The 7,660-nt window shown below is 40.6% G+C and overlaps 1 long non-coding RNA gene across 6 annotated transcripts in view; it reads right to left on the bottom strand.

The window, feature by feature from the left end:
* Positions 1-7,660, bottom strand: part of LOC103892572 (uncharacterized) — a 119,352-nt gene that overhangs the window by 51,428 nt on the left and 60,264 nt on the right. Inside the window, exon 5 of one of the 6 annotated variants that reach the window (XR_656778.4) lies at positions 5-7,425. The exons of the other annotated variants lie outside the window; for them this stretch is intronic. This is a non-coding gene — a long non-coding RNA (uncharacterized LOC103892572). Of the gene's footprint in view, positions 1-4; positions 7,426-7,660 lie in introns of those variants that run through there. 6 annotated transcript variants of the gene reach the window in all.

The raw sequence follows: 7,660 nt of genomic DNA, 5'->3' as shown, positions 1-7,660 counted from the left end.
CCAAAGGAGACAAAACATGTGGATGGGTTCTATCAGCTGTTATTGTCTTGGCCTATACATGACACATTTCATTTTGCCTAACATGTCATTAGAACTAGTCATGGCCCATGTGTCCAGGAAGGAGAGGAAAACCAGATATGGGTGAACCCTTGTTGTCCCTTCCTTGTTGCCTCAACTGTTTTTATCATCAGGGTTATATTAGAGCTGTGCTAGTAGAGTTAACAGATATAAACAGCACACAGCAGGTACTCAGTAAATGCTTACTTTTGCTGTTATTATTTATTACATTCCAAGTCATTAAAGTAAACATGTACTTTGTACAAAAGAAATATCATAAACCCCAAAAGGGGAGATGACATTTGGAAAGACAGCTCAAAGTTTTTTGTTAATTTTTTTATATGCTTGATATTATATTTTTGAAATAGTCTTTTATTTAGAATAGTTTTAGATTTACATAAAAATTGTGAAGATAATACTGGAAGTTCCCATAGGACCCCACACCCACTTTCCCCTATTATTAATATCTTACATTAATATGGTATATTTGTCACAAGTAATGAACCAATATTGATACATTATTAAAGTCCATGCTTTATTCAAATTTCTTGAGTTTTTGCCTAATGCCCTTCTTCTGTCTGAGGGATCCTACCCGGGATCCCATGTTATATTTAGTCATCATTTCTTTTTAGACTCCCGTTGGCTCTGTTTCTCAGACTTTTATTGTTTTTGATGGCCTTGATAGTTTTGAGGAATCCTGGTCAGGTATATTGTAGAATGCCCCTCCATGGGTATTTGTCTAGTGTTTTTCTTATAATTGGACATGGGTTATGAGTTTTGGGGAGGAAGACTACAGAAATAAAGTGTCATTTTCATCATATCAAGGGTGCATACCGCCAACACGACTTATGACTGTTGACGCTGACCTCAATCACCTGGCTGAAGTCCTTATCAGATTTCTCTACTGTAAAGTTACCCTTCTCTCCCCCATATTTTGTACTGTACTCTTTGGAAGGAAGTAACTTACAGCTCGCATTTAAGAAAGGGCTTCATCTCTCTGAGGGCAAAGTAACTACACAATTTATTTAGAATTCTGCACTGGAGATTTGTCTATTCTTCTCCATTTATTGATCTATTCAACCATTTACAGTCATGTGTTGCTCAACGACTGGGGTATATTCTGAGAAACATGTCATTAGGTGATTTCATCATTGTGTGAACATCACAGAGTTCCAAAGGGGACAATCTTACTACACAAATCTAGATGGTACAGCCTACTGCACACATATATGGTACAGCCTATTGCTCCTAGACTAAAAACCTGTACCACATATTATTGTACTGAATACTATAGGCAACTGTAATGCAATAGTAAGTATTTGCATATCCATACATAGAAAAATTGTAGTACAAATATAATACTATAATCTTATGGGACTACATTGTATATGTGGTCCACTGTTGACGAAAACATATTATGTGGCACATGACTCCGTATCAATATAGATGCATAGATATTTATTTTATACTATACTTTGAGTTTTATTCTGATACTACTTTGTTTTGTTTGAATTGTTCCAGCTTTGGCCATTGGAAGTTTTTTCATGTATTCCTTTGACTTACATCATTGACATGGATTTTTTTGAGCACTTTTTGACTTTCTAGCACTACAGAATGTGTCAGGCTTATCTTGTATATTTCCTGCCCCAGTCCTAAAACTATTGCCTCTTCAAAGAGCCCTGGTTCTTTTATTGGAGAATGATATTAGAAAACAAGATCTGCTTCGTGCAGTGGCTCACACTTGTAATCCCAGCATTTTGGGAGGCTGAGATGGGTGGATCACATGAGCCCAGGAGTTCAAGACCAACCTGGGCAACACAGCAAGACCCCATCTCCACAAAATTTAAAAATTAGCCAGGTGTGGTGGCGTACACCTGTAGTTCAAGCTACTCAAGAGGCTGAGGTGGGAGGATCTCTTGAGCCCAAGGAATTTGAGGCAGCAGTGAGCTATGATTACACTACCGTATTTGAGCTTAGGTGACAATGCAAGACCCCATCTCAAAAAAAAAAAGAAAGGAAGGAAGGAAGAGGGAAGGAAGGGGAAAAGAAAGAGAAAAGAAAAGAAATGAAATGAAATGAAAAGAAAAAAGAAAACATAAGAAAGAAAATCAGATCGGGGTATTAGGTGTGCTCACTGCTACTAAGGTGGTATTGCGTCTAGGCCTTCCAGATGACAGAGCAAATATACGTGTGTATACTAATATAGACCCACACACATATATAATATCTTTAAATATGATATATAGATATGTATTATATTATATATGTGCCTCTGTGTAGGTATATCGACTTTAAGCTAAACAGGAGTTCAGACTGATTTCCCCAACTCTAATCCATTACCCACAGATTATTCCAGCCACCTCCCCTTGCTTGTCTGTAACCTCCCACTCCAACAGTGAGAAACCTGTTTCCCACTATCTATCATCCATTTACTTAATTGTTCAGTTCCAATATACACATACAGCGATTTCAGAATTGTTAACCCATACCCCCATGGCAAACAACTTTATCAATTAAAGGGTTTGGGGTTTTTTGCCTTTGGCCTGATAAAATCTACCCAATTCCAAAGTTACTCATGGCAGCACCTTTCTACTTTCTTCACTGAGGTTTTTTTTCCATACATTTGTAAACATTGAAAAGCATACATGCAAATGCTTTTTTAGAAAATTTTGTGCATATTAAGGCTTACTATTTGTGCTGAAAAGCTATAGAGTTTTTGACAAATGCATACTCTTATGTATCCACTGTTACAGTATTATACAGAATAGTTTCACTGCCCCCAAAAAACCCCAAAAAAACAAAAAACCTATTCTCTATCTATTCAACCCTCCCTGGCAACCATTGATCTATTTGTCAACTCTTTATTTTTGTCTTTTTTATAATGTCATATGGAATCATACAGTATGTAGCTTTTTTTTTTTGAGACGAAGTCTCACTCTGTCCCCCAGGCTGGAGTGCAGTGGCGCCATCTCGGCTCACTGCAACCTCTGCCTCCTGGGTTTAAGCGATTCTCTCTGCCTCAGCCTCCCGAGTAGCTGGGATTACAGGCACCCGCCACCACACCCAGCTAATTTTTGTATTTTTGGTAGAGATGGGGTTTCGCCATGTTGGCCAGGCTGGTCTCGAACTCCTGACCTCAAGTGATCCACCCGCCTCAGCCTCCCAAAGTGCTGTGATTACAGGCATGAGCCACCGCGCCTGGCTCAGTATGTAGCTGTTTAAGACTGGCTTCTTTCACTTATCAGTGGGGATTTGGAATAAAAGGCTCTAAGATTTTTTTCTACCCAAAAGACTCTCTAAGCCTATTGGGATGTGGACAGGAAGCTAGGGTAGAAAAGAAGGGAGTTCCTGCTGAAGACATGAGACCACTTCCAGATGTCTGCATTCAGACAGGATGGTATTGATAATCAATGAAGGAGTGTTCATATAGTTTAATAAGATCAAGGAAACTCAAGCTCTTCTAACTTCCTCATCCCAATGAGACTTTGGACCTATGTCTTCTCTGTGTCCAGTATCCAAATGTATATACCCCATTACCTACAGCCACCTCTTTGGCAACTCTCTCCCTTGCATCCTGCAGGTGAGGTTGGAAGGTAAGTTGATAAGACTGTCACAGCTGTGGTTTAGGGCGTGAGTGACTGGAGGAGGGTGGCAGTTCCCGCCTGTCGCCACAGGCCATTGCAGCTTTCTGTCTTGAATGGTCCACCTGTGCCCCTCAACAGTATACTACTGTAGTTTCAGAACAGTAACTTATCTTTCAAGACCCAAACTAAGCAAGACTCCTTCTCTCTCCTCTTCTACCCCTCCCTAGCTCTAAGCATTCACCCATCACAGCAGTCGCCTCACTCTGTTTCAATTCTTGTGTTGTCTGTCATTCTACCAAGCATCAAGTTGCTTTAAGGAGAAGATTATGTATTTTTTTTATTCCATTCCCTAAGGAAGTGCATAGGGTCAGGCACAAACCAGACAGCCAGTAAATGCTTGATGGCAGAATAAATGAAAGAGCGTGCGAACTCATTCCTTACGCATTGGGAATATTCACACAAGCTCCCTGTTCCAGCCATGTCAGTTTTGCTCAGAATAGGCCAAGTTCGAGAATTCTACCTTGGTCTTGATTTTAGGATGAATTGGAGAACACAGAGTAGAAAGGCTCTGGGCGGTAGAGGAGGAATACAAATGTTAAAAATGAGGGTGGCAAAAGATTTGTGCAGAAAGCTGATGGAAGGGAGAAAGAATGGAAGTGGGTCACACAGCTTTAAAATCAAATGAATTCTAGATTTTAGCAAACAAAACCTTGTTATTTTTTTTTCCCTGCATCTCTGTTGACTGCATCTCTATTTTATGGCCATTTGGAGATCATTTGAAGTCCATCCCATAATTGTTTTCTTGCTAAGCTTCCTTTATACAGAAAAAAATGATAATGCAGTTAGCATGCTTTCAAAAGTCCCGGAGGAAATTAATTTGTTTACAGGATTGTGTATCATATGGTTAAACCAACAAAGAGGAACAGACAGTCCTCTTTCTCAGCCGAGCTAAGCCACTGCTGTGTGAGGTCAATAGGCAGGGAATGTGTGCAGGGTCCCAGTGAGCTCCAAGAGGGGCCATCTAGACCCAGGTCACGGTTCTCAAACCATCCCCACTGCGGAGCCATTCTCAGTTACAGTAGCTCAGCTCTCTGCTCCTGGATTTTCTTTTTCTTTTGTGGGGCTGATGTGTGCAGCACAGACTGCCACTTTTTTGCAGTTCATCCCTGCTGCCTCCCGCTGTGCGTTCTTCAGAAACACAGCCCTCATGATCCTCCTCACCCCATTTTGCGACCACCCAAGTGGTTTTACTGGCACTTGGATATTATTCCTGCACTCTGAGCTTTACACTGGAAGTGAACCAGGACAACGCTCAAACAGATGGCACCTAAGGGTTAAAAACAGATACACAGAATTGAAACAAAATAAACTTAAGTCAACAACGGGCCCTAGCATCTAGGGGTACACCATAATGTAAAATTTCCAAGTGTCAGCATTTAATTGCACTTTTTTGTTCTGTATCATACATGCCAAGTCTGGATTATCACAGTTTCCAAATTAGTAGGGCAGAAATTTAATAAGACCCTATCATAACAGTGACAGTTTGTCTTCCTTTTTTAATCTCATGAAAGATACCACTTAACAAATTTCATCCTTCCTGCAGTTGGGCTGGGAGCACATGTTCAATTACACAGTGCACAGTGCGGGCGCGTTCACCAATCAGCCGGCTTCCCGTGAGCTCTGGGAATTAAACCCTGCATCTCTGGGCCTTGGCAGGCTGCTTCTCCCATCCGTGGGCAACTACAGTAAATTCAGACACCCCGAGTTAAATTCTATATATGTACTCGGCTACTGTTTGGGCTTGTTTCTTAGACAGGAGAGGGCATTTTTAAAGTTTTATTTGCATTTGGAGCTGGATTAAAGAGCACACATAGTGTGTATGTTATGTTGTTAATCAGTATATTGGCAAAATATTTTGTTTGCAGTTCTCTACATCAATCAGGTCAGTTTGCAAAAAATAATTCATCTCAAAGCATTCTCACCAAACTTTAATGCTCATTTTAAAATAATGTCAAGAATGATGATAATAATGGCTGTCACATATTTCATACGAAATTACTTAAACCATCTGGCCATGCTTTCATGGTGGGGTTTAAATGAAGCTATTATTATAGACACGAGAATAAACATCCCTCTCAGTTTTTAGGTTCCTACTACTCCCTATGCACTGTGCTAGGCCTTTCCTATACAATTTTGCTATCTTTACGACAACGTTGCAAAGTTGTTTCTGTTTTACAAATAAGGAAATGATGACTCAGGGACAGTCAGTCAAAGCTCCCTAGCTCTCACTGTGAAAGTACTCTAGCTAGCAAGCAGTAGAACTGACATTTAATGCCTGGTGTATTTGACCCCCAAGCCTCTTAAGAATCTAATTTATCAACCAAAATAATCTACATGGGGTGATGCAGTGTGTTCATGTGTGCAGCACAGTATTCATTGCATCTCCCCAGGAAGATTATTTTGGTTGATAAATTAGATTCTTAGGAGACACAGAACAAATGATAGGCTCAATTTTCATTTATTCACCCAAATAGAGTAAGTTATGTTTTTTTAAAAGAAAGATATAATATGTAAACTGTCTCTTGTTTCTTTGTTTTTTACTTTCATGTAAAAGTATAGTACTGAACAGATAGACTAGCAAGGTATAAATATGTATATATTTAATATCCAGTGGGGATAAATGCTATAAAGAAAAATAAAGCGTGATAGGCAGCCAATGAGGGCTGGTGGTTTGCTCTGGTATGTAGGGTGGCCAAAATACCCTCAGATAGGGCAGCATTTGAGAAGAGACTTGAAGGAGGAAAGGGAGCAGGTAACTGAGCATGCAGGGAAAAAGCATTCCAACCAGGGCAAAAGACACATGTAAAGACCCCAAGACCACAGGCCTGGAGTATTTGGGCACAGCAAGGAGGCCAGTGTGGCCAGAGCAGGGCAGGCAAGACAGTCAAATTACAGGAGAAGAGCTCCAGGGTGCAGCACAGGGTCTGTCTTGTTGGGCCGTGTAGCACTGGGTAAGGATATGGATTTTACTCTGACTGAGAAAAGGAGCCAATGGAGGTTTCTAGAAGAGAAGGCACCTGATTTGACTTACATTTTTTACAAAAAAAAATTCTCTGGCTGCTGTGAGGAGAATGGGATGTAGCTGGGAGGGAAATAGTCTTTGGAAGTCGTCAAAAGAAACAGGACAACGATGAGGAGGCCGCTACGACAATCCAGGCAATGGTGGCTTGGACTGGGCAGTAGTCATAGAGGCAGATGAAACAGAAAGGCTCTGATGATTGCATTATTTTAGATAAAAGGTTGTATTTCATTAGCATTATTGTTACTTCACTTTTGATGTTGGAAATTTAGGTGGCCCAATGTTTTAAATAAACCTATCACAATCAAACATTTTGAACACTTATTACATCAAACACTATTCTGAGCCTTTTACAGGTATTTATTTTCATTCTCACAGAAACACTTCAAAAAGTCCCAGTTTTTCTAACTATGGGTTGGACAGCCTTGGAGAGTCGTATCTCTTGAGGCCTGTGACCCGTCTTTTGTAGAACAGGGGATTGAGCCAGGTGACCAGAGTCTTTCTAGGCTACAGTTCTATGACTCTGTGCCTTTTTACAGAATGGAGTCTCAATTTCTCAGAGGCCATCTGTGGAGTTTCTATTTTAGATCATTTCAAAACCAATCACATTCTCATCCCTCTTCTCTCACAGGCCCCCGACAGCCGGCTTCATGCAGTCCCACACCTCTTCTGGTGTCCCATATACAATTGCCTTCTCCTCAGTACCTGGAGCGCAAAAAGGAATTTGACTCCAGGTTATCAATCAAACTTGTTTATCTTGGCATTATATCTAAGGACTAGAAGGTGGACCATGCCCAACAGCCGGCTTCACACACTCCCACACCTCTTCCAGTGTCCCATATACAATGCCTTCTCCTCAGTACCCGGAGCGCAAAAAGGAATTTGACCCCAGGGTATCAATCAAACTTGTTTATCGTGGCATTATATCTAAGGACTAGAA

The sequence above is a fragment of the Pongo abelii genome, chromosome 16 (assembly GCF_028885655.2).
Source record: "Pongo abelii isolate AG06213 chromosome 16, NHGRI_mPonAbe1-v2.0_pri, whole genome shotgun sequence".
In the NCBI taxonomy this organism is placed as follows: Eukaryota; Metazoa; Chordata; class Mammalia; order Primates; family Hominidae; genus Pongo; species Pongo abelii.
This window is presented reverse-complemented; position numbering and strand designations above follow the sequence as displayed.